At 47.6% G+C, this 27,553-nt stretch overlaps 1 protein-coding gene and 1 pseudogene across 2 annotated transcripts in view; one reads left to right on the top strand and one right to left on the bottom strand.

The window, feature by feature from the left end:
* The window catches only part of NPAS2 (neuronal PAS domain protein 2), a 183,158-nt gene extending 167,359 nt beyond the window's left edge, over positions 1–15,799 (bottom strand). For both annotated transcript variants that reach the window (XM_064268493.1, XM_064268494.1), the window contains exon 1: positions 15,725–15,799. The gene's annotated coding sequence lies outside the window, so the exon portion shown is untranslated. The remainder of the gene's footprint in view (positions 1–15,724) is intronic.
* Positions 15,800–26,733: 10,934 nt separating this feature from the next.
* On the top strand, positions 26,734–26,916 carry LOC111751545 (ATP synthase subunit ATP5MJ, mitochondrial-like; annotated as a pseudogene).
* Positions 26,917–27,553: the final 637 nt, after the last annotated feature.

Raw genomic sequence — 27,553 nt, 5'->3', positions numbered from 1 at the left:
ATGCGTACAGACCCAAGTTTATTACTGGTTCCCAGAGGCAGGTGGAAGGAAGAAATGGAGACTTACTGCTTCGGGGGTATGAGTTCCTGCTAAGAGTGATGAAAAAAAAACAACTGGAAATGGATAGTGGTGACGGCTGCATGACATAGTGAATGTAATTAATAACACTGAATTTTACATATAAAAATGTTCTGTTTTATATTTTGTTTATATGTATTTTATCACAATAATTTTTTTTTAAATGGCAATCCATAGTAAGGTAAAATGAAGCCAATAGGACATTTGGATAAATATGGCATTTTACAATCTAACTTTCAGGCAGTCTTGACAGCACAGTGGTTAAGTGCTCAGCTGCTAACCAAAAGGTTGGCGGTTCAAACCCGCCATTTGCTCTGCAGGAGAAAGATGTGGCAGTCTGCTTCCATTAAAATTACAGCCTTGGAAACCCTATGGGGCTGTTCTACTCTATCCTATAGGGTCGCTGTGAGTTTGGGTTTAGACAGAGTATAGAACAGATTCACTTTGGGCCTCAAGTTATCTGAATGAATTATCTTTTCTGCCTGAACTCAAGTATCATCCAGGCTTCTACTTCGGCTGAAATAAATCTCCTTAGGACACGAGATCTGCCCTAGAGCATTAATAAACTCCGGAAGGGTCGGGGACTCACTGCTCTATGCGTCTGGGATCATCACCAGTGACTGGAAAGGGCAATGGAGCGTTTTCACCAGCTGAGCTTAAAGGGCTCAAAGGTGTCCTTGGCTGTAATCCTCGATCCTGAAAACCTGCCCCAGCACTGAGAAGCACCACGTTTCACACTTTACAGATCTCAACTCATGTTCTTTTCAGTTCTTTCATCCTTCCTTCTTTTTGTACTTTCAGTGAAACTTTACAGAGCAAATGAGTTTCTCATTCAATAATTTATACACAAATTATTTTGTGATGTTGGTTGCAAACCCTGCAATGTGTCAATACTTTCCCCTTCCACACCCCATTCCCCAAGTCCAGTCATCCATCTTTCCTGTCCCTTCCTGCCTCCTTGTCATTGCTTTTGGGCAGGTGTTGCCCTTTTGGTCTCATATACTTGACTGAACTAAGAAGCACGTTCATTGCATGTTATTGTTTCTTTTATATAGACGTATATGGGTGTGTGTATGTGTGTGCGTGTGTATAAAGCAAACCCACTGCCACTGCGTTGATTCCAACTCAAAGCGACCCTGTAGGACAGAGTAGCACTGATCCATAGGGTTTTTACGGAGCGGATGGTGGATTCGAACTGCTGACCTTTTGGTTAACAGCCACAGCTCTTAACCACTGTGCTACCAGGGCTCCTGTCTAATCTCTGGTTGAAGGGTGGACTTTGGGAGTCTTTCATATTTCTGACCAAACCTTTCCCCATCTGGGAAAGTTTCAGCAAGAAGTTCCTCCCAAATCCTGTATTCATGTTTCCCCTAACACTCCCCTCCATGGCTGGGAGCAGAGCTAGAACACCAGAAAACCAAATGGGCGCTGAAACCAAAATGCAAAAAAGCACATGCGTATAGAACTGATGAAGAAGGAAATTCACCTCGTATGCTCTACCCTGGGAACCCTGGTAGTGAAACGGTTAAGTGTTCGGCTGCCAGAAACCCACCAGCAGCTTTCAGAGAGAGAAAAAGACCTGTCAATCTGCTCCTGTAAAGACAAAAAAAAAAAAAAAAAAAACATTGCCATCAAGTCAGCTCTGACTCATTGCAAGCCCGTAGGACAGAGAACTTCCCCACAGCGTTTCCTAGGCTGTAATCTTTATGGAAGCAGACTGCCACATCTTCCTTCTGCGGAGCAGCCAGTGGGTTTGAACCACTGACTTCTCAGTTAGCGGCCTAGCGTTTAACTAATGCGCCACCACCAGGGCTCCATGAAACGATATACAGATCTGAGTAATTCAGAAGGATGTTACTAAAGGACTCTGAAAAAAGAAAAGAAAGTAACTGCCCAGGTCAGGGCAATCCTGAGGCATCGGATGGCTAACCACACCTCTGTGATGTGGTTGTGGTACGAACCAGAACAAGGCCAGCAGGACGAATCTGATATTCTGTGTGTGTGTATATGTCAATCATAGGACAAAGCAAATTATTTTACTGATGTCTATTTTGGGGTGTTGCTTTCGTTTTCATAAACGGTGGGAGAAGAATAAAGACAGAATGAACCTGAAAGGTCTTCTCGATGTTCTACCCACAAGAAGGGCACAGCACCTCTGCCCCAAAGCTGGGGGAGGGACGGAGAGCTTGGGTTTTTCTGAACTGCCCTTGGTAAGGAGTCCCTGGGTGGTACAGTACTCGGCTGCTAACTCAAAAATGCCTCAGAAGAAAAGCCTGGTGATCTACCTCCAAATAATCTGCCTTTGAAAACCCTGTGGAGTTGCCAGGAGTCAGAATCGACAGCAACTCGTTTTGCCCTCGGTAAATTGAGTGGGCCACTCTGTAGACCTCTCCCTACGAATCGGGCTGAGGAGCCCCTACTTCAGAAAACGCTGCTACTAAAAAGTCTTCAAGGCGTTGCCGCGTACATTTTCCTTTACGTGACGCTGAGCACTGAGGTCCACACACAGTACACGTGGGATGTGTTGCAGGGTGAGGGGAGGAGTGAAGAACACATTTTCACATTAACCCTTGGGTGACTTCTAGGGAGTGACTTCTAGGTTTCTCCATAGCTAAGTCAGACTCTGGGCTTTCCAGCTGAGACCCAGGGGAAACGGCATTTGCAAATGTGGTAACTAGGTGGTCCCTACCTTTTCAGACTGACTTCTCAGCTGAATGCAGCTGAAAAAAGCTGTGCCTGGCTCCGGAGAAAATGAGGAAAGCTGTAATGAGTGTCCCGATTCACCAGTCCTGATTACAGCTAAAGGAACAATTTCGAAAAGCAGGTTAGCAACTAAAAGATGGCAAGGAACGGAATAATCATTTTGCCCTCAAAGAGATTTTCCTGCCAGCTTTCCTCTCTTATACCCTTTCACACCCAGCCTTCTCTTCCTAAGGGCAGGATTTAAAGTGGAGATCAAATTGGAGTTGTTTTCTGCCCCAGCGTGAATCCAGCAGCCTCACAACAAGCCCGCACTCAAGAAAACCCGTTTAACTTTTAAACTAAAGAAGTGATGTTTAAAATGCTTAATTTATTTTTATACCCGTTCAGTCTTCTTGGAAGTGGCATTTCATGCAAAGTAAATAGGAAATGGCTGTTCTATTCTGGGTCCTTTAAAGGCTAAACTCCAGTTCCAGCACTGAACGTCCTTGTGCAGGCCACTTAGCTTCTCTGACCCTTGGGCCTTGTACGTAAAATGGTAATAAAACACTGCTTCCCTCAAGAGATTGCTGTCGAGGCAGATGAATTAATACGTGACCGCTGTTACCCCCACTAAATTGACCCCTAGGCCCTAATGCTATTTTATCTTGCCAAACTTATTAGGGGAGTCCCTGGGTGATGCAAATAGTTCATGTGCTTGGCTGCTAACCGGAAGTTTGGAGGTTCGAGTCCAGCCAAAGGCTCCTCAGAAGAAAGGCCTGGTGATCTAAATCCAAAAAATCACCACTGAAAACCTCCCCAAAATACACGCAGGGTGGTCATGAGTCAGCGTTGACAGGAAGGCAACTTTTTAGTTTATTTATTAGGGAAAAATGATAATGGGATCCCCAAGAAGGGCAGTAACAAGGTTAAGGCATTAAAAAAAAAGGTGGGGGGGGGCAGGTAGGAAAGTCCTACCATTGACCTTAATCCCCATAGACGAGAACCAAAAAAACCAAACCCAGTGCCATCGAGTCGATTCCGACTCATAGAGACCCTATAGGACAGAGTAGAACTGCCCTGTAGAGTTTCCAAGGAGCGGCTGGGGGATCTGAACTAACCCTTGGGTTAGGAGCCACCGCACTTAACCACTACACCACCAGGGTTTCCCCATAGATGAGAAGCACCATTAAATGAGGTTAAAACTGCTTTTCCAACCTGGTCCCGGAACAGTGGCAAGAAGGGCTGTTCTGCTATCAGTGAGGTGGTGGCCAGAGAGGACACCCTCAACATTCATGAGAGCATTCATGGCATGGGCTTCAAGAAGGGTGCCCCTTGGACACTCAGGGAGACCCAGATATTTGCCATGAAGGAGACGGGAACACCAGATATGCACACTGACACCAGGCTCAGCAAAGCTGCCTGGGCCAAAGGAATAAGGCATGTCCTGCACTGTATCCATGGACAGTTGTCCAGAGAACACAGTGATGCTGAAAAGTCACCAAACAAACTCTACAGATCAGTTACCTGCGTACCTGTCACTACATCCCAAAACCCACAGACAGTCAGTGAAAACGGACAGCCGGTTATTAAGTAATGTTATAGAAACCGCCCCCCCACCAAAGAAAGTTGTCAAAACAAACAGGCGTGTTATTCTTACTCGCGGACAGCAGTGAGTTTTGTGTACTTATTCTGTTTATCAGGAAGAAAGTCAGATGGGAAAGTCTAAAAGGGTGAGCTGATTCCCAGAAGTGAAAGTGGACGGCCCGTGTCTGGCCTTGTACTAATTTCTCCCCGTCCCCGGCCGCCTCCAGGCTCTAACTTCCTTATCTTATACAAAAGTCAGAGGAGCAGACGGCGGAGAGCTCACAGGGAGGTAACCCGACTCACGGCAAAGTCAGCAGTTCAGCCTGCTGTGCTCTCCCCCACCCTAGTATTTCTAGGATGATGGGTGCGCTGGCTGAGGCTGGGGAAGGCCTTGTATTTAGATACTCGCTGGATTCCGGCTGGAGAAGGAAGCTCCTGACGTTACAGGTGCAGAAACAACCTCAGGTCTCAGAAGGGGAAAAAATTATTAAACACTTGGTGGGGTCAGTTGGCCTGCTATGCCACCTGCCAGGTCTGTGACCTGGGAAAGAAAAGTCCCTTTGCTTCCTGAGTCCCCAATTCTTCATCTGGAAAACGAGCCATGGTTGTACCAGATGATCGCTGAGGTCCTTTTCTTCCATCTCAAAAACGATTTATTAACCAAAAAATTTTGGGGGGGGTGTTTGTTTTAAGTCTCCAATTCAAAGAATAAACTCCTGGTTCCCTTGAAAATTAGATCCCTGGGTGGCACCAACGTTTTATGCTCGACTAATAAATGTTGGTGGTTCAGACCCACCCACCAGTCCCATGGAAGAAAGGCCTGGTGGTTTGCTTCCATAAAGATCACAGTCAAGAAAACTCAACAGCAGCAGGTTTTGGGTCTCCACTGAAAATTAAGTGATCCCTGCTCTTTGAGGGGATTCTGAAACAGGAAGAAAGTAACGAGCTTCTTCCAGGGTGGTGGGAGCTGACCCCAATTCCACAGGCCAACCTTCCTTAGGAAAAAAATGAAAGGTCAGAAGAAACAGCACATGTCACCTTCATCATGTAGAAAGGCCGGCATCTCATAAAATCCCAGAACCCATGTGAATACGCAGTGTCTATTGTATTTGGATTGAGTTCTCAGACACAAAAGGTTACCTGGCACTTTGTTCCCACAAACGACAACACTGTCAGAAAGCAAACTAGCCAACTCCAACCCAACGGCCAAGACAGGATTCAAAGTGTTTGGCCTCTTCGGTTTAAGTATTTCACTTTCTGCCATTACTTTTACTTTCAAGGGAACCCTGGGATATACTGACTGTGTTTTTAATCTCTAGTGTGTATCTTCTCTGAAAAAAAAAAAAAATTAAGTACTTTATTCAAAACAAAAACACCTTTCACAACGGGATACTGTGCAATGATAAAGAACAATGATGAAGCTGCGAAGCATCTCACAACATGGATGAATCTGGAAGGCACTACCTTGAGTGAAATAAGTCAATCACAAAAGGACAAATATTGTAGGAGACCCACTACTGAAAAACTCATGAAAAGGTTTACACACAAAAAGGAACAATCTTTGATGGTTACAAGGGAAGGGAGGGGTGGGGAAGGAAAATCACTAATTAGAGAGTAGACAAGTATTACTTTTGGTGAAGGGAAAGACAACCCACAATATAGGGGAAGTCAGCACAATTTGACCAAGGCAAAGTCATAGAAGCTTCCTAGACGTATCCAAACACATTGAGGGCCCAAGTTACTGGGGCTGGGGCTGGGGATCATGGTCTCAGGGGATGCTAGGCCAAGTGGCATAAATAGTTCATAAAGAAAATGTTCTACAGCCTACTTTGGTAAGTAGCATCTGGGGTCTTAAAGGCTCATGAGCATACGTTTGAGATACATCTATTGGTCCCATCACGTTCGGAGTAAAGGAGAATGAAGAAAACCAAAGACACAGGAAAGTATTAGTCCAAAGGACTAACGGACCACATGAACCACAGCCTCCACCAGCCTGAGCCCAGAAGAACTAGATGGTGCCCGGGTACCACCACCGACTGCTCTAAGAGGGATCACAATAGAGGGTCCTGGACACAGAGGGAGACAAATTTAGAACAAAATTCAAATTTACAAAAAAAGACCAGGCTTACTGCTCTGACAGAGACTGGAGGAACACCCAAGACTATGGCCCTTGGACACACTGCTAACTCAGAAGTGAAGCCACTTCCAAAGTCCACCTTTGACCCAAAGATTAGACAGGCCTATAAACAAACAATAACACACATGAGGAACGTGCTTCTTGGTTCGATCAGGTATAAGAGACCAAATGGACAACACCGACCCAAAAGCAAGATGAGAAGGCAGGAAGGGACAGGAAAACTGGATGAATGGACACGGGGAACCCACGGTGGAAAAGCAAAGATTGCTGACACATTGCAGGGATTGCAGCCAATGTCACAAAACAATTTGTGTATAAATTTTTGAATGAGAAACTTATTTGCACTGTAAGCTTTTACCTAAAGCACAATTAAAAAAAAAAAAATGAAAACACCTTTAAGTTGGCATTTACCCAACTGGGTGTGCCAGGAGTTTGAGTGATAAACTGGTCACGGCAGTAATAACAATAACACGTTTCACTTTTATGGAACTTTTAACAACCCTGGTGACGTAGCAGTTAAGAGCTACGCTTGCTAACCAAAAGGTCAGCAGTTTAAATCCACCAGGATGAGAATGGCACAGGACTGGGCAGTGTTTCATTCTGTCGTACAAAAGGTTGCTATGAGTGGGAACGGACTCGACGGCACCTAATAACAACAACAATAAAGGTTAGATAGGCTGCTGGATGGCACAATCAGTTAAGTGCTCATGTATCAGCTGAAAAGTTGGCAGTTCAAACCTGCCCTGAGGTGGCTGTATTGGGAGACAGGCCTGGTGGTCTGCTTCCAAAAGGTCACGGCCTTGAAAACCCTATGGTGCAGTTCTACTCTGCACACCTGGGGTCACCAGAATTCGGAAGAGACTTGGTGGCAACCAACAACAACAACAGAGTTTAGATAGCTGACAGCTTTGAACAGCTAACTTGTGCAAACATAGCATAACGTCATAGAAATAGGGAACACAAATAGAATTACTCTCATAAATTTTAAGCTTGACGCCTCCTTCAAAAAGGCACCATCACTATTTCCCAGGTCTTTGCAGGTAAAGTGCCAACCCAGGTCTCGTAAGCTGGCTAGCAGCAACTTTCTTGTCGCGTGCTTAGGGAAGGCCACTAGGCCAGGCCTGGGGAGAGAAAGCAGAGCGAAAGCCCAGTCTACAGCTGGGAGGAGTAACAGATGATTCCTACAGTGGAGCTGGGTATATTCCAAACAGCACAAGCCCAACACATGTGGCACAAACTGAAGAAATACTAAGGACATGCCACTTCACTGCAGAAGACATGGCTATTTTTGCAGAACACAAGGGAAATGGCACCCCCTGGAGTTGTGCAGCAGATGCCGCAGGCCCTGGCAGGAGGAAGGAAGTGATAAAGCACAGAAAACTCACTCCGTAAGCATAAGTTTTTAAAGAAACTAAGGGACGAGGATGACTGATGAACTGCCCTGTGGTGGGAAGACAGACAGAAGTCGCTTGCTTTTGCCCCGAGAGGGTCCCTGTGGAGGGTTCCGGGGTGTTAGTGCTGCCTCCTTGGACACTCTGTTGGGTGGGTCACATCTGTCGTTCGGCGGCAAGGAACCAGCAGAGTCTTCATGGTACGCAAGGCCTATACGCCTGTCCTGCACAAGACGTTGAGGATACGGCGGGGCTCGCAGACCTGGCCAGAGCCCAGGCTTCATCATGAGAAACACATGCACACGTGCTCAGGAGGGAGGTGATTCTGGAAGCCACGTCCAAAGCTTAACTGGAAGAGAGAAGCCACTGAAGCCCTGCCAGGAGGTATCCCAGGAACAATCGACAGCAAATAAAGGACTCAGGAGGGAGTCCCAGTGTGCGGCAAACCCTTAAGTGCTCGACTACTAGCCGAAAGGTTGGTGGTTCAAGCCCACCCAGAGACACCTCGGAAGACAGGCCTGGGATCTGCTCCCGAAAGGTCACAGCCAGGAAAACCCTGTAGCACGGTTTTACTCTGCACCCATGGGATCACCAGGAATTGGAGTCTACTCAACAGCAACTAACAACGACAAAGGACTCAGGGAGGTGGCAGCTGAGACTCAGGATGGGAGGGGGGTGTGAACGACAGCAGAGGAAGGTGACAATGAGTTGGAGGTTGTGAGCCTGCGATGCATATCGGAGGAGAAGGGTCTGTTTTCATCAAGGCACCTGTAGCTCCACACTGAGAGGTCCCACGCTTCCCCTGAACACAGTCTCCCAAAGCGGAGCCTTTTCAGATCAAATGAAAGTGAAGAAGACAGTGTGGGGGTGGAGACTTTTTTATGAACTGCCACCCCCCGTTAGTAAAGCTGCTTCACAGGAATGAGTTGTGGATTCTACAAGGAGCATGACAGGTGACAAGCAGGTCCACAATCCCAAGAGGAGGTGGGACAAAGCCACCTCACCACTCATCATGGAGAGCTGAGCAACGAAGGCCCAGAGTGGGAAAGTGGACAGAAAGCCCTAGAGGCAGCTCAGAAACAAGAAATCCCTTAGCAGGAATGAAAAGAAAACAGTTTGTCCTAAATCATAAATCCAAGAGATTATTATCAGCCATGGAATAGATATGACCAAAAACAGGGGTAAGTTCTTACAGGATCTCTTACTTGAGAGATCATAAAACCTCTAGAGAATCGCCATGCAAATTTGCTCTGAATTAATTTCTCTCTGACAACGGCTGTGAAGGGGAAAAGAGAAGAAGCCATGAAAAGAAAATCCTCCCTGGCCATTAAAAAGGCCTCAGAGAGGTCACATTAACAGTGATGTCCGCTTTTGGTCTTTAGATAAAGTGTATCCCAGAGCAACACAGCAATTCTTCTCTGACAACATCCCACTCAACCCATCTGTCCCCCATTCCCACCGCAAACCAATCTCGTTGCCAGCGAGTCAGTTCCAACTCATAGCGACCCTACAGGACAGGGTTTCCAACTGCCGGCCTTTTGGGTAGCAGCAGAATACTTAACCACTGTGCCATCAGGGCTCCAACCCCAGACACACTTCAAAACTTAAAAGTTTTCCTCATGTTTTTATTTGACCGTGGATATTTCCAGCGAAACAGGCATTTTTATGCAGTAATTGATGACAAGCTGTAGGCCACATCTTTTGTACACAGCACAAAAGAAAGCGATGATGTGGTAAACACATAATTTATTGGATCAATGTAGCAGTCAGACTGGCTCAGCCCATCCTCACTCCGTCCACATCAAACCGAAAAAAAAAAAAACCTGATGCCGTTGAGTTGATTCCAAAACTCTTAGTAACCCTATAGGACAGAGTAGAACTGCTCCATAGGGTTTCCAAGGAGCCGCCGGTGGATTCAAACCACCGAACTTTTGGTTAGCAGCCAAGCTCGTAACCACTCTCCTCATTCTATTCAATATTTTCCAAAAATTATGCAATGTACTTTATTATAATCAGAAAAATAACAGTAATGATTATTTTTTCTAAATGCTCCCCAGTTGTAGAAGTTTGATCTTCGAGGGGCACAAAAATCCTCTGCAAACTTGTGTAGCATCATTGTGGGTTCAGAAACGGCTGGTGAGTCACACTGCTCAGCTATGTCACCGGCCTTCCTTCAGACTGGCTCGTGTCTACAGCAAAACCGAGCCAAGCCAAACCTGTTGCCATGGAGTCGATTCCAACTTACAGCGGCCCTATAGGACAGAGGAGAAATGCCCCCATGGTTTCCAAGGCTGTAATCTTTATGGAAGCAGATCGCCACATCTTTCTCCCGTGGAGTGGCTGGTGGGTTTGAATCGCCGACCTTTCAGTGAGCAGCCAAGTGCTTAACCACCATCTACTGCAAGCCTGGATGATTTTCCAGGACCTGGGAAAATTACGGCTCACGGCCGTTAGCAAAGCAGCAAAGTCCACAAAGTTGGGTCCCTGGGTCCCCACTGTGGCACCAGCACTGGAGCACTATGGATGCTAACTGCCCTCCTTCCCCGCCCCTGCACCCCCACCCCCATTCCTCACCCCTGCATCCCCGCCCTCCACGCCTGCCTTGGCTTCAGTTCCTCCTCTGTTTTTCCTTTGCCCCAAAATTCAAACTGTCATTGCCATTATGCTATCGTTGTTAATTGCCGCTGAGTTGAGTCTGACTTGTGGCGACCGCGTGTGTGCAGAGCAGAACTGCTCCATAAGGTCTTCAAGGCTGTCACCTTTTAGAAGCAGATCGCAAGGCCTGCCTTCCAAGGCACCTCTGGGTGGGGTCAAAGCACCAACCTCTCAGGTAGTAGTCAAGCACTTAACCATTTCCACTGCTAGGGAGTCCTTTAAACGATAAGGGAACCCCAAAATGTAAAAAAAGAAAAGCAGAGTGACTTTGGTTGAAGTATTTTGCAAGCCACCCAAATTGCCCCTCCTAAAACCAGAGAGAAGGAAACCAGCTGCTTTGGGATCTCCATCTCCCCCAGATGTGCCTTAAGCCACCATCACCCACATGTCGGAGTGCACGGTATAAAAACTACCAGAGGCAAGCTCAGAGATGTCCTGAAACAATTTCAGGTAGCTCATACTAAACTGAATCGGACTGATACCAAAAAACCAAACCCGTTGCCAGGGAGTCAATTCTGAGTCATAGTGACCCTACAGGACAGAGCAGAACTGCCCCAGAGTTTCCAAGGAGCGCCTGGTGAATTCAAACTGCCAACCTTTTGGTTAGCAGCCGTAGCTCTTAGCCACTATGCCACCGACTGACAGATGCGTTTAATCCTTGAAAGTGCCCTGCCAGAAAATGGACCAATCCCCTTCAAAAGAGAAAGGAGCCTGTCCCTCCCTCCAAGCTATTTTATTAAGGAGTAGCACCAACAGTTAAGCACTCAACTACTAGCCCAGAAACTGACAGTCAAAACCCACCCAGAGGCACCTTGGAAGACAGGCCTGGTGATGCACTTCCAAAAGGTCACAGCCTTGAAGACCCGATGAAGCAATTCTACTCTGCAACACATGGGGTCACCATGAGTCGGAACTGACTCGACAGCAACTAACGACAGCCTGATTGATACAAACATTGATCAGTCTCCAACAACAGGAACAGCTCAGGTGAAAATACTGCCAGAAGGGATGTCAACAAAGCTAACCAGAAATTAGGGGACTGCAGAAGAAGGGTGGAAGTTTGCATGCTCCTCATCATACTGTTTTGCATCTGGATGGTTGCCCTCCCTCGTAGCGCAGTGGTTAAGAGCTATGGCTGCTAACCAAAAGGTCAGCAGTTCAAATCCACCAGGCACTCCTTGGCAACCATATGGGGAAACCCTAGTGGCACAGTGGTTAAGAGCTACGACCGCTAACCAAAAGGTCAGCAGTTCAAATCCACCAGGCCCTCCACCAGGCTCTCCTTGGAAACCGTATGGGGCAGTTCTACTCTGTTCTATATGGTCACTATGAGTCAGAGCTGACTCGTCCGCAAAGGGTGAAGGGCCTGCCCTCCGGCTCCAGTCCTTTCCTCAGCTGCAGGCCTTGAGTTTGTTGGTTAACCAACCTGGGTTTCTAATAGGCGAACGTGGGGAAATACTTCAGAAAGCTCCATTTCCTCCCCGCCTTCCAGCCCTCTCTCTCGCACCAACAGTGATAAAAACTACATGGATCCCTCACTTGTAATCTTACAAGCCACCTGGAGACGTAAGCCTTATCTGCATTATTTTTCTGACAGAAACACTGAGGCACAGAGAGGGTGAGGAAGTTGATAGGAATCACACATTGGATGAGCCAAGAGGCGACCCCAGGTCTGCATTTTACTTGCTGCCAAGTCACAAAGTCCTCTGTGCAATAAAGACTAGAGGTCAAAGTGGAAGCCCTAGCAGACAATCCCCTTTCTTGGGGTACATACTCTCCCCCTCTCGGGTTACCACCCTGCAGAATGGCATCCCCAAACCTCAATTTCTGTCTAGAAAGACTCTCTCTCTCTTCCTCATCCTGTCAGCGCCCCAAGGGCATTGATGACCCATCTGACTTATTTTTGGATCGTCTGGGCCCACCACCCAGCAGACGCTCAGTGAAGGTGTGCTGACTTGAATCAAGTATGTAGCAGCATCAGGAGCACCTATCTAGGAACCAGGACCTGCACTTTTCAAGGTCTCCAGGGGATGCAGGTGCACTGCAAAGTTTGGGACGCTATGTCCATCTGGCATCCCCCACCCCCTCACATAGGCTACTTTTCCCACCGGTGTAGGAGATAAACTCTCTCCATTGTGAATCATCAAATGGCACCATACATCGTTTTACTACCTGCAGAAGCTCAAGTGCTCTCTGAGGGAACTTCACCTAAGAAATTACTCAGCTTAAAATGCCAAGTGGTCCCTAATCTCAGTACAAGAATTAAAGCGAGAAGCGGAAGGGCCTTAGCTAAAGACTGCATAAACATTTCCCATTGAAACATACGCTCAGGTCTAATAGTGTGTATTTAGTGCTCGAAGGTATTATTCATCAGCACGAGAGTTAAAATGGAATTACTCATCCTTAAATGCCCACTGGCATTCAGAAACGTCTAACCTTTAGATAAGTACCACTGACAACCCAGCTCATTTGCCACACCTGTTTCTTGAGCATCTAGTATGAACAAGGCCCCGGGAGGACGCGGTGCTGTCGGGATAAGAATGTGACAGACAGTCCCTGAACTCCAGTCCTTGTTACAAATAGAATGGCGACTGGGGACGTGCTAAGCAAACATGTCTGTAAGCAAATACTGCATCAAGTATCATTTCCACTATTTAAATGTGAAACTCAGTTAGAGGCTTTCTATGATGCAGCCAATTAAAACGCTGGCGTAAAGCAGCCAGGAATACTGAGTCACTGGTCTATTTTCAACAGCTCACAATCTGACCCCTCTCGGGAAAGAGACGTTTCCCTGTGCATGGAAGCTCCATGGAGCAGTCAGTGACTCGATCAGGAAGGAAGAAATGATGATTCATTTAAAGAACAAAACACAAACGTTTAAAAAGGTTAAGACAAAAAGATGTAGCTTCTGGTTCTTAAGGTTCAAGAAGAAAGACTGAAAAATCTAACCTAATCTAGTCTAAGACAGTGACCTAAAAAGTATATGCATGCATATTACCTTAATCTGAAAAAAATTCTTTAACTTTGAATCTTTTACCTAAAAGCTGTTTAGAAGCGAGCTATAGAGATGACCAAGAGTTAAGAAAGCCTGCTGAAAGAAACCAGATGAATTCAATTTTATGACATACAGCAGATGAATTCTCCTGCTTATCATTTTCATTATTAAACAGCTAGAAATAGCAAAAAGGGTCCAAACACTGCTAAAAGAACCAAACAAGCTTCAAGGCAATTGTTACAGTCTACGGAGAAGTTGCAGTCACTCACACACCGGAGGATTTTTTCATCACGCTCATTGGGAAAGGCTCACTTGGCTCCTTTCTTGGAATGAACGTTTAACTCTTTGGGAAGTAGCATTTTATTAATAACATATTTTTTCTAGAATGTGGTCCCTTCTTTCACCTCCATGGGAGTTGCTCTGGGAAACGGAGAGAATAAAACCAAGTCTACGTTTGCGCACAGTGAGACACATGAGCAAATAAATAGAGGCATCGATTTCCACACAAGAAAACAGCTCAAAGCAGCGCACTTAAAATTCTTCTAAGGCACACTGCACATCTCCCTGTGAGATGGGAGACTGTTAGCCGATGCCCTTGTTGCCTACTTCATTTTTAACTAAATCTTTAAGTAGGCTGCAGAGAAATGCCAATACTTCTGCTCCTAATTTGGCTGTGTGATCAAACAATGACTTTTTTTTTTGGTAAGATAAGAGATCCAAGTCAGGGTAATTCTTTTAAACATTGTATTTAATCCTGCTCCAGGGTTATTTTTAATAGAACTGGGAGTTATTTTTGGTAAACCTTTTCCTTTATGGAATCTTGGTGACAGAAAGATACAGCTAATGCTTGCCCTTGAATTTTGAACCCGAGTCCCAGGGAGGGTAGCTGTCTTTAACGCAAGCCATCATGAGTGCGTCAGTCCAGCGGCCCGGGACTAGGTGACCGCAGAGCCACGCAGTTGACCGAGGCTGAACCTTGCTGGGAACTGCTTTACAGCCAACGACCTGGGAAGTCCAAACCGGAAAAGCCTCCTCTTTAGGAAAAGGTTGGGTTTCTAAATTATCGAGACTGCCCAGTCGTCTCTGCTGATGAAGTTAAACTCATGACGACTCAGTATTTCATTGCTAAAGGGACGCACTAACCAATGTAATGCATTCGTGGCTGGATACCGAAACAGTGGGCGATAAAGAGGAAACACATAGGACTTTTCCCCCGTCGGACCCTTCTAAACACTTGTTGAACTCGAGGACTTTTCACTTTCTGAGCCACTCTCCCGGATTCGACCTTGGAAGTTTTTAGACTTTCTGGAAGTGCGTGTTTTTTGTTTTTTAAGGTTTCAATTTTGCTTAATCAACAATAATGATTACTAGTTATTTGTGACTCACAATGCCGAAAAGAAACTTTCTCACCCTGATCAGCTAAGGAGTGTCAGGCAGGGGAGCAGGGTTTGTTAGCTAGGTTGGTTTTGAATTTAGCCCCTTGGTACCTGTTCCTTCCCTCAAATTACCGACCCAGCACGGCGCCTTAGAAAGGTCAAGGGTGTGTATCCCTCCTCAGTTCGGGGAGGGGGACACACCTCCCCACAAAGCGACCTGCTGGCGTCCAACCTGGGAAGCTCTCCGAGGCAAGGCATTGCGAGGAGCAAGGCTACGGGCCCTCTACGCGTCCCCAGAGCAGACTCAGCACCCATTCCGGCCCGGAACCAATTCCGACCAAAGAACCCGGAGAGACCTCGGGCCCAGAGCGCGCACGACGCACACTCCTTGGGGTCCCAGGCTCCCCACGCGTCGGGAGGACGCGCGAGAGAGCTCGGAGAAGCGCAGCAGGCAGCCAACAAAGGCTGCAGCTTGGGCGCACGGCCCTCACCTGCCCCGACGGTAACCCCCGAGCACCCCCAAATCTTGAGATCCGGGTGCTGCGTCCTTAGCCCGCCGCGGCGAAACGCGCACGGAGTCCACCTGTCCGGCCGCTGTCGCCGTCCTGCAGGATGCATGGCCCCGGGCGGCGGAAGCTGGGGGGGTGCGAACCCACAGCCCCGCGCCCCCCGGCCCCCGGCCCCCCACAGCGCGCAGTCCCGCGCCCGAGCGCCCCTCCCCGCCCGCGCGCCCCCCGCGCCAGCGAGCAGGTGACGGAGTGCAGCGACCCTGCGCACACGTACTCCCACCCCGGGTGACCCCGCGCCCGCGGTCGCGGCCCCTTACCTCGGAGCCGGCAGGGGCGGCCCCGCGGGGCCGGGCGCGGACTGGGCCGAGGAGACGCGCCTCCCGCCGCCAGGAGCCGAGGCGGTGCGCGGGCGCGGCCAGCTCCTCCGGGCGGCGGCGGGAGGCGCTGCTCTCGCGGCCGCCGCCGCCGCCGCCGCCGCCGCGGCTGCGGGTCTCTGAGCTGCGCGGCTGCCGGTCCCGGGTCGCCCGCGCGGGTTGCTTGGCTCCTGCAGGAGGCCGGCTGCTCGCGCGGCAAACTCTTCCGCACGCAGAGCCGGCGGGGACCGCGCCGCCGCCTCTTCCTCCTCCTCCTCCCTCCTCCTCCCCCCTCCTCCTCCTCCCTCTCCTCCTCCTCCTCCTCCTCCTCCTCCTCCTCCTCCTCCTCCTCCTCCTCCTCCTCCTCCTTCCCTCCGCTCCCGCCGCCGCCGCCGCCGCCGCCGGGGTCTCCGCTCGCCGCACGCCGGGGCCTGGCCTGACCCCGCCGGAGACACGCGCACCGGCACGCCCCGCACGGACAAACGGACCCTCGACTTCCCTGGGTGGCGCAGACTCCCGCGCGCCCGGAGGCCGCCGCCTCTGCGAGCCTGGAAGAGACAGTCGGCGGGGTCGGGCCTGGGGCGCAGGGTCGGGGCTGGGCCGGGGAGGGCTGCGCGTGGAGATGAACTGGCCGAGAGGGGCGACAGGGGCATACGAGGGCTGCCAGCCGAGGTCCTGTTAAAGTTGTCACCCGGGGCTGGGAAGGAATCCTACTCCCTCGCCCGGTGTGGACCCTCGCATGGGGGCGGGGGCGGGGGCCGAGCACGCGGCGGTCGCCCCCTCCACGCCTCGCGCGGCAGCTCTGCGCGTGGGGCGCGACCCGGGCATGTCTCTGCGGGGAAGCCTGCGATTTCTCAATAAGCGGTGCGGCGCGGGCGCGGCGTGGGGGTGGTGGGGCGCCGGGGTCGAGGGAGAGGCAGGCGAGCGCTGTTCGGGAGGAACGGCAACGGCTGCCGGGGAGAAATCAGCCGTGTCTCTTCCCAGGCGAACGTCACCGGTGGGGAAAAAGGGTCAAGGGTGGACAGGAACTTGCTAATTGCCCACCTCGCGGCCGAGGCACTCAGGGTGGGGGGCTGCGGCGAGAAGCGCGCGCTCGGAGCTCCTCGCTGCCTCCCCTCCCCTCCCCTCCCCCGCTGCCCTCCTCTCCTTTCGCACCAGTGCAGGAAATGTTCCACTGACCTACATATTTTTCCAAACATACGTGACCTTTTTTTTTTTTCTTTGTGGGAGGAGACAGGCGAGAATCCAAGAAAAGGAGAAGCTGGAGAGAGAGGCGCGCGCGAGAAAACAGGGAGTCTTTTTACCAAGGCCGCAGCAACACTGAATGGAGGCGGATGCGCATAAATAGTCCCCAGGAACTGCTCTTTGACGCTCGGTGACTGCTAGACCGAGTCGCGTGGAAAGGGGAGACCGTGCGCCCCGCGGAACCCTGGCAGGCTTCACCTAGACTCGCGGCCCACTCCACCCTGCGTGCGGCGTTCACTGCGCAGAGGCACCTGGGGAGCAGCCGAAGGGGGGTGGGGGTGGGAGAGGCTTCCTCTGTCACCCGGAGGTCGCCCCTTTCCTGACATCATTTAGGTGCAGTGCCCAGCGCGGTGCTCAGCGCCCAGCAGCCTTTTTCGGACGTCCCTCCGTCCCTTGCACTTCCCCGCCAAGTGGCTCTGGAAAAGAAAGCGCCCCCGCTCGTCCTTTTTCTGTAATACTCGGTTTTGTGGTCGGAAGCAGTCTCCTAGGGCCTTCCCCCCAGCCCTGGCGAAAGACTGGTGTCGCCTGCCCCCGACCCTGTTCCAAGGCCCTTGCTTTCCCTTCTCCCCCCGTTGAGTTCAAGACAAGCCCTCTCCCGCGCAGACAGTACCAGCCGCGCCTTATTTGGTCATGCAACCCCACACCGTCAATTAGATCAAAACGCTCACACAGAGCTCCTTTTTCCCCCTGTAAACTAGGTCATTCTCTTTATTTCCCACTTGTATTATTTTTGTCTAATTCTCCTCCTGAAAAACAATCAGCTGCAAGGAGCTCTGAGCATCGTAAAAGAAGCGGGTATTCTTAGGCTTTGCATCTGACTTGGAGGCTTTTCAAGAAAGAGGAGGCATTTGGCGCATCCTGGTTTTGAAGTCCCCTCCCTTTCCAAAAGGAGGAAGAAAAAAAAAAAACGATTTGTTTTGCTTCCTTCAGGCAACTAGGTTTCACCCTGCGCTCAAATCGTGGCATGACTAACCCCTACTAAAGGATGAAGCCATGTACTTGTAGCTGGATTTAATGCGGAATTTAAAGCCACCTCCCTTCCTTTCTAGCTTTGAAAACTCTTCCAACTCCCTCCCCCTACTCCCTTTTGGGAGCGAATTGAACAATCGTTATGGGATCTTTCAGGAAACTCTAAAGGCCTCCCATAAAAGCACATCCAGTAATTCTGAAGCACAACAAGTGTTTTTGCTAGGACCTGCTTTTCTGTTACCCAGTCAGATACCTTACTGGCTGTGTTGTGTCCGGATCTTAATTGTAAAGGTGATATACACGTGGTGGCTTGTGCTTATTCTAAACCCTGTCTCATCCCCTAGAGTTACTCCTGCCTGAGTAGGACACCTTTCTGACCGTAAGGGGGAGTTGAGTCTGCAGCACAGAATTCATTCTGGGGCTGCAGAATAGGATCCCCAGAAGAATGTTCTTTGCCCCCAAAAAGCAGAGTTGAAGAGGGAAGTTTACCCTCATTCCATTCTATGCATTTGACAGTCCGGTTCGTTTTACACCCAGGCTTGCCATGAGCAAGGCTAGGCTTGGCCTCTGAAGGGTCAAGGAAAACATAAAGGCAGTTTTTGCCCTGAATGTAGAAACAGAAAAACCAAACAGTCAAAAAAAAAAAAAAAAAAAAACCCAAACTCACTGCCATCAAGTCGATTCCCACTCATAAAAAAAGACAAAATAGAACTGCCCCATAGAGTTTCCGAGGCTGTAAACCTTTATGGAAGCCAGCTGCCACATCTTTCTCCCCCGGAGTGGCTGGTGGTTCAAATCCAACAGGACTAGATTGTTAGGGAGCCCTAGTGGCACTGTGGTTAAGTGCTGGGTTGCTAACTGAAAGGTCGGGGGTTCAACCCCCCCAGCATACCATGTAGAGAGAGGGATAAATAGGAGGCCAGCTAGGGCTAGTGCAAAAAGACAGTGCCACAGGGACTCAAAGGAAGGAATCAGGGTGGGGTCCTTGGAGGTCATGGCACTGGTGCTAGAATTTTTCATTAACCGGATGACAAAGCCAAGCTAGGTTGTAATCTATGTGTTATTTAAAATGTATAACATGGAGAAAAAGAACCATTTTGAACCACATTGCCAGTTATGAGAAATTCTCATGCGGTCCAGTGGTTAGTCCTTGAAGAGGGCATGGCTTTATCAATTGAGTGCTGTGGTAATACACCCAGGAACCCCAGATAGGTTCCAAAGAATCCAAATTCATGGAGGCAGGAGCAAAATTTTCAGTTGTATCAATCTTCAAAGTTATTAGTGAAGTCAGTGAAGTGATATCAGTGAGTTTTTGCAATCTTACTGGCTATTCTTTTCCATCATAGAAGTTGGATTTGTGGCATAATCCTGGTTAAAAATATCCAGTTGAATTTTCCAAATATGTATTAAGTGATTATAGGTGTCCATTTGTGGTGCTATATACCAGCAAGAACATGTGATCTGCTCTAATACTTAAAACTAAAAATAGTTTACAGAGCTACAATTGGCATAACATAGTTTATAAAGAAAAGGTTCTACATTCTACTTTGGTGAGTAGCGTCTGGGGTCTTAAAGGCTTGTGAGCAGCCATCTAAGATACTCCACCGCGCTCACCCCATTAGGAGCAAGGGAGAATGAAGACAACCAAAGACACAAGGGAAAGATGAGTCCAAAGGACTGATGGACCACAGCCTCCGCAGACTGAGTCCAGTACAACTAGATGGTGCCCGGCTACCACCTTGGACTGCTCTGACAGGGATCACAATAGAGGGTCCTTGACAGAGCTGGAGAAAAATGTAGAACAAAATTCTAACTCACACACACACAAAAAAAATAGACTTACTGGCCTGACAGAGATGAGAGAAACCCCGAGTACTGCCCTCAGACATCTTTTAGCTCAGTAATGAAGTCACTCCTGAGGTTCATCCTTAGCCAAAATTAGGCCCATAAAACAAGGGGCAAGGACTAGAAGGCAGTAGGGGACAGGAAAGCTGGTGATAGGGAAGGAAACCAAGGTCTAGAAGGGAGAGTTGACATTTCGTGGGGTTGTTAGCCAATGTCACAAAACAGTATGTGTACTGTTTAATGAGAAGATAATTCGTCCTGTAAACCTTCATCTAAAGTACAATAATAAAATAATAATAATTACAGAACTAGTCCAGGGCTTGAGTCCTACACTGTGTACATACGGTGATTTAAGCACAAACTCTACAGGGCTCTGTGCCAGATAATACCGGTTTTTCTAACTAGTCACGAGATAGGAGAGCCTTTTTTTGTATGATTGTCTGTAAGTTCAAGGCGCGCTGGTGGTGCAGTGATTAAAGCACTCAGCTGCTAACCGAAAGGTTAGCGATTTGAACCCACCAGCCACTCTACAGGAGAAAGATGTGGCAATCCGCTCCCGTAAAGATTCAACCCAAACCAAACCTGTTGCCGTCGAGTTGATTCTGACTCATAGCGTGTGTATAGGGTTTCCAGGGAGTAGCTGGTGGCTCCCAACTGCTGAGCAGCTGAGCTCTTAACCACACCACCCCCAGGGTTCCCCTGTAAAGGTTGTAGCTTTGGTAACCCTATGGGGCAGTTCTATAGGGTCGCTATGATTCAAAATTGACTTGATGGCAAAGGATTTTGATCCATAAGCTCTTCGGTGGATTGTAACCTCTCCTCTGAGTATCAGTTTTCGTTTCAAAATTAAAACCAAAACACACTGTACATCGGTAAGTAGAACAGCATTATGCTAAGGGAGTCCCTGGCTGGCACAAACGGTTAAGCGCTCAACAACTAGACAAAAGGTTGGTGGTTCGAACCCACCCAGAGGCACCTTGGAAGACGGGCCAGGCGATCTGCTTCTGAAAGGTCATAGCCTTGAAAACCATATGGAGCAGTTCTCAGCACACATGGAACCGCCAGGAGCCAGAATCAGCTCGACAACAACCAACAATAAGGCGAGAAGAATGTAGCAACTGAAGCAGGAAAGAAAGCTGGCTCAGCAGAAGCATGAAGAACAAGGCTTAGAGCCCAATGACGTGAGACTGAATGACTAAGGGGCCAGGACCTATGAGCACCTGTAGAAGAAGGATTCAAGAATGTCTACCTGTGGTTGAAATACTAAGGTTAGAATTAGAACATCTTGGTTGTGCAGAAGCTTCGTAGCCGGAGAAAGTGCAGGAAAGTGACTTGTTCACTGCAGCAGGCTCTCTCATCCTCAGCAGGCCTGAGGACGCTACCAGAAGACAATCAAAGCCTTGTGCAGCCTGCTGGTAGAGTTAAGACTTGACATTTGTGCCAATTAGATCGTGTGGTTGGCAAGCTGAAGAGTGAAGTAACATGTCCTTACAAAGCTGGTATGGAGGGCCCAGGGAGGAGAACTGGGCTGAAGGAGTCTGGAGGTGACAGAGCCTCAGCTAAGCCCCACCAGCTAATTGCAGTGCTGCCAAGGACCACAGGAGGAAATGGCATGCGTACACATACACCTGAAAAAGAGGTGATGAGACTGTCGACAATATGAGCACTTCAATAACTTTCCTTAGAGTTAAACATCCTGAGGCGTGTGCATTTTCTCTAATAGTAAAGTTTGATTTTAGATCCCATTTCTTTCTTTTCTACGAGGGTTTTTAAAAATAGCATGTTATTAAATATTGTTGCTATAATACAAGTAGCATCTAGTGTTTATGTGCCAAATGTTTAGTTACCTCATTTCGTCTTCGTAAGGCCCTGAAAGGAAGTGAGTTATAATTTCCAGTTTGCGGATAAGGAGTCTGACTTAGAGAAGTTCAAGGTGCCCTCAGCCACCTGGCATGCACCCAGCTCTGATGACCGCTGAGCCCTGGCTCCTCTCCCACCCGACCGACCACTTAGCCTCATCCGATGCCAACACAAAGATACTTGCGGCGTCCTTCACATTTCCGTGAGATCTCGCTGCGTAATGAATGGAGGCCAAGCAGACCTGTGCTGCATCCGTCTCTGCACACCCCTGGTCCCCACTTTCTCTTGTTCTCCCCTCAACACATCAGCTAATGACATCTTCACTTTGTTCCTGAAGCGGCTATCTTCCAAGTGCTTGAATGAGAATTCCAGACAAGAGGACTGGAGTTGGCAAAAAGCGACACTTGGCCTTGATAATTCCTAGAAGGAAATAAAGTCAGTGGGTCAATATGAGCCTGACTGGCATCTTGGCATTTAGACAAAGGCACAGTTGGGACTTGAGTGACAACTTGGATGGGAGTGTCCTTTTGTGTGCATATGTGATCTTCAAACCAACTTCCTCGTGTTGAAGGGGAAGTTTGGGTGCAAATCAAGCCTCCTTTCCTTGGCCCACAAGCCTGGGACCAGTGCAGATCAGCCCAAGGAGAAGGCTTCGCTCAGCTGTTACTTCTGGTCACGCTTCCAGATAATGTCGTAGGCAAGGGAGGAAGGCTTTCCCATTGGAGCAGAAGTGTTTTCTTGGAAGAAGATTCAGCTAAAATTGTGGGTGCTCCAAGGAAGTATTTAAACTACTCCACCTTAAACTAAGGGCCATCCTGAGTGAGCCTGGGGAATGTAGAAGGTACACTGGCCTCAAAGCAAGTGGAAAAATAGAAAGACAAGTCTTCCACGCACAGAGTGCCAGGAGCAGGGAAGGAAGGTGCCAGGGAAGCAAATGTGGGTGAACTGTATAAATGTGCCCGAGGCACGGGAGGTGTTTTTCAGCTCCTGCAATTAGCTGAGAGGATTCCAGAAGTAATTGTAGAGTTGGAGATAAAGCACACGCAACACAGAAGAAATCCTTTCAGCTCTAGAAGGCGTTTGCTCCTCACCCACGTTTGTGGAAGCTGGGGCAAGCTCTTGAAACATGCTTTTCCAACAAGCGCAAGGAACACCCTTTAAGCAAAGGGCAGAAATGCAGCTGTGTTGACATACAGATGGCCATTGTCTTGAGCTGTTCTCAGCTCAGGTCACATTTAACTCAACATTAGTGAAGCAGAGGTCATTTAATGTGTTTACATGTGTCTGTTTGTAAGAGCATCTAGATGATCAATGAACATTTTCAGTGAGTTGCTCAGAGTGATTTCCATTTCTGTCTCATTTTTAAATGCTCTGACTTCCATAAAACACTGAATAGTTACCACGCCAAGTTTCCACACTAACAAATGCATGATCTACCCCGTACTTTGCCCGGAAAGGCCACTGACTGATATGACATTTATTACACATAGTTCACTCAAAATGAAAAGCTAATTATAGAAAAGTATTCTCCAACCAGCTGTTTATAACCCCTCCCAAGCAGGCAGCAGACTAAGCGTTTTCTGTATGGGCGAGTATCGTTTTATTAGTAATGCTTCGTTGCAAAATTTTCGTGAGAAGGAAGGTTTTCTCAATGGCCTCAGTCTAACACTCGTGTTGACAGAGAACAAGGTTATTAAGACGGCCCTCATTCAATGTTTTTAACACATATGTGCTATGCATGTTGGTCCAGATGTCTCCCTTAACAGGCAAATGAGAGCTTTAAAAGATGCTTCCATCACAGCGACTGGGCTTGACTGTATTTTTACGTTCCAGAAATTGGTAATTAAAGTTACCTTTCCTTTTTAATACATGAGGCTCACCTGAAGGTGGGAAGGGACAGGAAAACTGGACGAATGGACATGGTGCAGAGTGTCCAAGTCCAGGGTTGATTACTAGGGCCCTTATTTAAAGACTTCCCACTTGAGAACTTAAGACATCAATGGGTGGCATTTTGTTTTCTTGCCCTCTGATAATTCAGACTGATTGTTCTCAAAGTGTGCTCCTCAGGCCACCAGCATCAGCATCGCCTGGGAACTTGTTGTTGTCAAGTCGGTTCCGACTCGTAGCGACCCTGTGTACAACAGAAGGAAACACTGCCCGGTCCTGCGCCATCCTCACAATTGTTGTTATGTTTGAGTCCAGTGTTGCAGCCACTGTGTCAATCCATCTTGTTGAGGGTCTTCCTCTCTTTCACTGACTGTCTACCTTACCAAGCATGATGTCCTTCTCTAGGGACTGGTCCCTCCTGATAACATGTCCAGAGTACATGAGATGAAGTCTCACCATCCTTGCTTCTGATGAGCATTCTGGCTGGACTTATTCCAAGATAGACTTATTCTTTCTTTTGGCAGTCCATGGTATATTCAATATTCTTTGCCAACACCATAATTCAAAGGCGTCAGTTCTTCTTTGGTCTTCCTTATTCATTGTCCAGCTTTCGCCTGCATGTGAGGCAATTGAGAATACCATGGCTTGGGTCAGGTGCACCTTCATCGTCAAGGTGACATCTTTGCTTTTTAACACTTGTTAGAAATGCAAATTCTCCTGTCTTATCCCAATCCACCTGAGTTAGAAGCTCTAGGGATGAGGCCCAGCAAAATGCTTTAACAATACCTTCCGGAGATTCTAATGCTTATAAAGTTTGAGAAACACTGGCTTAGACGGTTGGCAATGAGGCAAATAGGGAACTGTTCAACTCTCCTGTGTATGGAATTAACGTTGATTGCACTTCCTGTGCCATAGAACAGGCTAAGAACAGTGCATTCATTCATTTATTTGATATTTACAACCACCATCCGGGGGCAGTTCTCTCATTATCACAGTTTACAGACCATGAAATTGAGGCCTGGAGGAGTGTCTTAGTTAGCTAAAGCTGCTGTAACACAAGTACCACAAGCGTGTGTCCTTAAAGAACAGAAATTTATTTTCTCACAGGTCTGGAAGCTAAAAGCTCAAATCAGGCTCTGATCCCTGTTGATTCCTTCTTTGTCCCAGGTATTCTTTGGTTCTTGGAGATCCTCGCATGGCATCTTTCTTACCTGGTATGTGCCCATCTCTGTGCCTAATCTGCTTTTTACAACTCAGAAATGATTGGTTTAGGACACCCCTTATGCTGATATGGCCTCATTAACATAACAAAGAAGACTCTGTTTTAAAACAGGATCGCATCCACAGGTATAGGGGTTAGGATTCCAACATCTATTTTGGAGGGACACAATTCAATCCATTCCAAGAGGCTAAGTGACTTGCACAAGGTGGCATTGCTAGCAGGGAGCAGAGCCAGGGCGGGCATGGGTGGGCAGTCTGTGCTTTGACCTCCCTGAGGTTGTGCTGGCTCATGGGGACACTGAGCCAAGGGACTGACAAGAACTTCAGTAAGCCCACCTTCCTCATTTCTTCCCCCACTTTCCTGTTTTACCTGCTTTATTACTTCCATTTCTCAGTGTCTCCTTGTCATTTCTTCTCTTTCTTGCTCTTGCTTTCATTCCCGCCCTTCCCACCCTTCCTGCTCCTTGGAAATGAGCTGCTTTAAAATATTTTCATCCTGCAGGATCACAACAGAGGGTCCCAGAGACAGTGGGAGAAAAATGTAGAACAAAATTCAAATTAAAAAAAAAAAAAACAAAGACCAGATTTGCTGGTCTGACAGAAGCTGGAGAAAGCCCCTAGATTACGGCCCTCAGACACCCTGCTAACTCAGAACTGAAGCTACTCCTGAAGTCCACTTTTTGGCCAAAGATTAGACAGGCATATAAAACAAACAATAACAAGAGGAGGAATATGCTTCTTAGTTCAATCAAGTATACAAGACGAAATGGGCAACACTTGCCCAAAAGCAAAGACGAGAAGGTAGGAAGGGACAGGAAAACTGGGCAAATGGACACAGGGAACCTGAGTGTAAAGAGAAAGGGGGAGAGTGCTGACACATTGCGGTGATTGCAGCCAATGTTACAAAACAATTTGTGTGTAAATTTTTGAATGAGAAACTAATTTGCGCTGTAAACTTTCACCTAAAACACAATAAAATTTAAAAAGGTATATATTTTCATCCTATCTTTTATCTTTTTTTTTACTTAGTTCTTCATCAGAGTTCAATTTGGCCAAGTCTAAATTAGCACTGAGCCAATACCTGGTGACTTTAAGCTGTGTGGAGAGCCAGTTGGTTTGACTTTGGCCTTCAGATAAGGGAAACCAGCAGGAAGGGATATTAAGTAAAAGGAAAATTAAAAACCCTATAGGGTTTCCAAGGAGCGGCTGGTGGATTCGAACTGCCAACCTTTTGGTTAGCAGCCAAGCTCTTAACCACTATACCACCAGAGCTCCAAGGTGGATTTATTAAGCACAATGAACTGTGCATGCCACAGTGCAAGGCAGGTTCATCAGGCAGTGTTCAAACTCACAGGGAGCTGGTAGTCTAAAGGAAATGACATTGAGTTGGATCAACAAGCCAAAAAGTAGAAGCTCTAACACAACAATAAAAACATTGGCATAGTACATGGGTGACAAGTATAAAACATTAAGGGAATAGAATTGAGAGCTCAGAAATAAACCTTCACATTTACAGTCAAATTATTTTTGACAAGGGAAGCCAAAACAGTTTCACGGGAAAACAATAGTCTTTTCAACAAATGGTATTAGAACAACTGGATATTCACATGCAAAAGGGAACAGCTGAACCCCTGCCTCACACCATATATAAAAATTAACTCAAAATAGATCAGTGACCTAAAGTAAGAGCTAAAATTGTAAAACTCTTAGAAGAAAACATAGGGGTAAATCTTTATGATGTTGGATTTGGCAGTGAATTCAGATATGACACCAAAAGCATGAGCAACAAAAGAAAAAATAGATAAATTGGATTTCATCAAAAGTAAAACTTTCTGTTCTTCGAATAATACCATCAAGAAAGTGAAAATAGTTTGTGTGCTTGGTGAACTTCTGAGTCATTGGCTGTTGGTCCTCGGTCTGGCTGGAGCCATTCGTCCTGCCCTGAGATGCTTCAAAGCCTTATTTAAAATGTTTGGGTCCCCGTGAAGCCCTACTATACTCAAATTTATGGGGAGATTTGGGTAGGAATGTGTTTGACGACCTTCATAGTTTACTAGATCAGGAGTGCTGATGAGAGAAGTAAAGCTTTGAAAGCTTCAAGTTCTGTGCCTGCCCACAGTCACCATTAACCAGGTTCGCACGGAGTCCCATCAGATGAGACGTCAGTCTGGCTGTGAGTTTGAACAAGCAATGTTAGATAGGAACAGAATATCACTGTAGACTCCTAACAAACACCATTCGTGGCATGAATAAACGTGTCTGTGAGATGAAGAAAAAAGTGAAAATATAACCCATAGTATAAAAAAAAAAGATAATTGCAAATCATCTATCTGATGAGGGACTTATATTTGGAATATAAAAATAACCCTGACAATTCAAGAATAGAAAGACAAATAATGGGATTAAAAAATGGGCACAGGATCTGAATAGACACTTCTTCACAGACGATATAAATACCAGTAGGCACATGAAAAGATACTTAACATCGTGAGTCATTAAGGAAATGCGGATCAAAACCACAATGAGATATCCCTTCACACCCATCATTGCTGTTTGTTGTCATTAGGTGCCGTCAAGTCGGCTGGGGCTCCTAGCCACCCTACGTACAACAGAACGAAACACTGCCTGGTCCTCTGGCAATTTCGCAATCGTTGCTATGCTTGAGCCCGTTGTTGCAGCCACTGTGTCAACCCATCCTATTGAGGGTCTTCTTCTCTTTCGTCAACCCTCTACTTTACCAAGCATGATGTCCATCTCCAGGGACTG

The sequence above is a fragment of the Loxodonta africana genome, chromosome 15, assembly GCF_030014295.1.
Source record: "Loxodonta africana isolate mLoxAfr1 chromosome 15, mLoxAfr1.hap2, whole genome shotgun sequence".
Lineage (NCBI taxonomy): Eukaryota > Metazoa > Chordata > Mammalia > Proboscidea > Elephantidae > Loxodonta > Loxodonta africana.
This window is presented reverse-complemented; position numbering and strand designations above follow the sequence as displayed.